This window comes from Hyperolius riggenbachi, chromosome 4 (genome assembly GCF_040937935.1).
Source record: "Hyperolius riggenbachi isolate aHypRig1 chromosome 4, aHypRig1.pri, whole genome shotgun sequence".
Taxonomy (NCBI): Eukaryota; Metazoa; Chordata; class Amphibia; order Anura; family Hyperoliidae; genus Hyperolius; species Hyperolius riggenbachi.
In genome coordinates, this window is record NC_090649.1 from 53,781,510 (window position 1) to 53,785,091 (window position 3,582).

General features: G+C 46.5%; 2 non-coding genes across 2 annotated transcripts; both read right to left on the reverse strand.

The window, feature by feature from the left end:
• Positions 1 to 762: 762 nt before the first annotated feature.
• TRNAT-CGU (transfer RNA threonine (anticodon CGU)) lies at positions 763 to 834 on the reverse strand. The gene has a single exon. It is a non-coding gene; the product is annotated as a tRNA-Thr (tRNA).
• A 1,680-nt stretch (positions 835 to 2,514) lies between these two features.
• Positions 2,515 to 2,593, reverse strand: TRNAT-CGU (transfer RNA threonine (anticodon CGU)). Its single transcript has one exon. It is a non-coding gene; the product is annotated as a tRNA-Thr (tRNA).
• Between the last annotated feature and the right edge of the window lie 989 nt (positions 2,594 to 3,582).

Below are 3,582 nucleotides of genomic sequence, written 5' to 3' on the forward strand. Positions count from 1 at the left end.
TTTGGGAGGGTGGGATGTAAACATGTGATTTAAAATGTAAAAGTGTGTTTGAATTTTATTTTTTTTACTTTTAGTTGTAGTTTTACTTTTTGGCCACAAGATGGCGGCCATGAGTCTGTTTACATGACGTCACTCTAAGCGTAACACACGCTTAGAGCGACGTATGGGGTACGTTACAGCCAGAAAAAGCGAAGTTTCCGAGAGAAGCTGTCGCTTTTTCAGCGGGGGAGAGGAATCAGTGATCGGGCACCATAGCCCGATACACTGATTGCCTGGCTAACGAACCGCGGGCCGGGAGCGCGCGTACACGCGCGCGATCGGCCGCTGGAGCGCGCGGCAGCGCGCATGGTTCCTGGACGTAGTTTCTACGTCCAGGAACCAAAATAGGTTAAGTCAACAAAGTCCATGTGGACCTATAGTTCATGAGTTAGAGCCCCATCTCTGCCTGGGGTTGATTTGGCCCAGAAATCACTAGATGTAGAAAAAATAGGGTTGTTTCTTGTTGTTTATATAGGATTTATCATTTTCTAAAACTCTTAACTTTGTTATATTTAATTAAGTATATCAAGCCCAAGTACCCCTTAGAAGCATCCCCTGGGGTACATGTAAAAAACTAGGTGTTAGGAGAACCCTTTACCACTTGGCCGGGGCACCACATGGACTTTGCTCACTGTCTTGCTCTTACTTCTCAGACATTACAAAGCTCTGGTACATATTATATTGTTTTTCTAACCTCTCTATATATCTCTGTAAAAGTTACCTAGGCACAGATGGGGATTGAACCCATGATCTTTGGTTTACGAGACCAACGCCTTACCACTTGGCCACTGCGCCACATGGGCTTTCAAGAGGCATTTGTCCAGTATAGCTGCCTGTATTTACTCTTACATCTCTGTCATTGGAAGCCACCATGGTTTTTTGTGTCAAACAGGCACAAGTGTAACGGCACTTATACGGCCCCGCAGAAAGTAGAGAGGATGTGCTGTCCTGATATGATATGTGACAATGACTTGTCGCTAACCTTCCGCAGGGTTGGTTGGGCCGAACGGTTCGCCGGCGAACGTGGTTCGCGCGAACTTAGGTGGTTCGCGTGCGGGTGTCGCACGCGAACGTTTTGCGGCAAAAGTTCGCAAAAAATCGGTTCGCCCCATAATGCACCTGAGGGTCAACTTTGACCCTCTACATCACAGTCAGCAGGCCCAGTGTAGCCAATTAGGCTACACTAGCCCCTGGAGCCCCACCCCCCCTTATATAAGGCAGGCAGCGGCGGCCGTTATGGCCACTCGTGTGCCTGCATTAGTGAGAGTAGGGCGAGCTGCTGCAGTCTCTCATAGGGAAAGATTAGTTAGGCTTAACTTCTTCCTGGCTGCATACCTGTTCTGTTCAGTGAGCCCTCAGCCCACTGCATACCTGTACTGTGATCCTGCCACTGCATACCTGTTCAGTGATCCTGCCACTGCATACCTGTTCATTGATCCTGCCACTGCATACCTGTTCAGTGATCCTGCCAGTGCATACCTGTTCATTGATCCTGCCACTGCATACCTGTTCAGTGATCCTGCCAGTGCATACCTGTTCATTGATCCTGCCACTGCATACCTGTTCAGTGATCCTGCCAGTGCATACCTGTTCATTGATCCTGCCACTGCATACCTGTTCAGTGATCCTGCCAGTGCATACCTGTTCATTGATCCTGCCACTGCATACCTGTTCAGTGATCCTGCCAGTGCATACCTGTTCATTGATCCTGCCACTGCATACCTGTTCATTGATCCTGCCACTGCATACCTGTTCATTGATCCTGCCACTGCATACCTGTTCAGTGATCCTGCCAGTGCATACCTGTTCATTGATCCTGCCACTGCATACCTGTTCAGTGATCCTGCCACTGCGTACCTGTTCAGTGATCCTGCCACTGCATACCTGTTCATTGATCCTGCCACTGCATACCTGTTCAGTGAACCCGCCACTGCATACCTGTTCTGTTCAGTGAACAGTTTGGTGTGTCAGTGTGAAGCAGTACCTTAATTACACTACCTGATTGATGTATACACATGCAAGATGTTTTAAAGCACTTTAGGCCTGTCATTTAGCATTCAATGTGATTTCTGCCCTTAAAACGCTGCTTTGCGTCAAATCCAGATTTTTCCCGGGGACTTTTGGCATCTATCCCACTCCGCCATGCCCCCCTCCAGGTGTTAGACCCCTTGAAACATCTTTTCCATCACTTTTGTGGCCAGCATAATTTTTTTTTTTTTTCAAAGTTCGCATCCCCATTGAAGTCTATTGCGGTTCGCGAACTTTAACGCGAACCGAACCTTCCGCGAAAGTTCGCGAACCCGGTTCGCGAACCTAAAATCGGAGGTTCGGCCCAACTCTAGTGCTCAACGACAAGGGACAACATAGCACCAAGGGAAACCTCAATAGGATCCTGTATCTCATTTTTAATTCTCAGATATTACAACTGGTACATAATGTTATTTGTTTTCTAACCTCTCATTATTGCTCTGTAAAAGGCACAGATGGGGATTAAACCCATGATCTTGGGTTTACGAGACCAACGCCTTACCACTTGGCCAATGGCCACTGTGCCACTTAGTGAGCTTAATTTGCTTGGCTTGCACTTCCTCCTCTGCCACACCCTCTGGGGTTTCTGACCTTGCACAATTGGGGTCATGTTTTCTCTTGACATACGGTACATATAATTTCTTGTTTGAGTATGAAACCCGTGGAGGGCTGCAATGTTGGAGGGATAAGAAAAATTAAGTCAACAAAGTCCATGTGGAGCTATAGTTCATGGGATAGAGCCCCATCTCTGCCTGGGGTTGGTTTGGCCCAGAAATCACTAGATGTAGAAAAAAATATGATATGTATGTCAAGAGAAAACATGACCCCAATAATTGTGCAAGGTCAGAAACCCCAGAGGGTGTGGCAGAGGAGGAAGTGCAAGCAAAGCAAATCAAGCTCACTAAGTGGTATAGTGGCCAAGTGGTAAGGCGTTGGGCTCGCAAACTGAAGATGATGGGTTCAAATCCCCTCTGTGCCTAGGTAACTGTTACCCACGTATAGCTAGGAACAATAGAGCCCCAACACTCTACCATTACCATACACGTGAAGTGAAAACATGAACTTTTCCCTCAGTGTAACTTAGAATAACTTAGAGACAGTATGGGGGGCGGGGTGATCTATAAGATGCCCCTGCTCTATAGACACGCTAGGTGTAGTATTTTTATTTTTCCCCGAATTTTTTTACCTCTACACTTAGGTGCATCTTATAATCCAAATCATTATGACGATGTGTCTTAAAGGCTCAGTCACATTGGGGATCGCAAAATGCTAGCAACATTGATTGCGTTTTGCTGTGTGTTTTTTTTTCACTGGACAGAATTTTTGAGTGACTGCGATTTTCTCAATCTCTCCAAAATCGTGGAAAAGCGCTGCATGTACTACGTTTCCAATTTCTGCAATTTGGCAATCACTGGTGATCGCTGCATTGAGATCACTGCCATATACTATATATTACACTAGCCCTTTTCAAAGCTCTACTGATCACCAGCGATTCAAAGAGCTGCAGAAATCTCC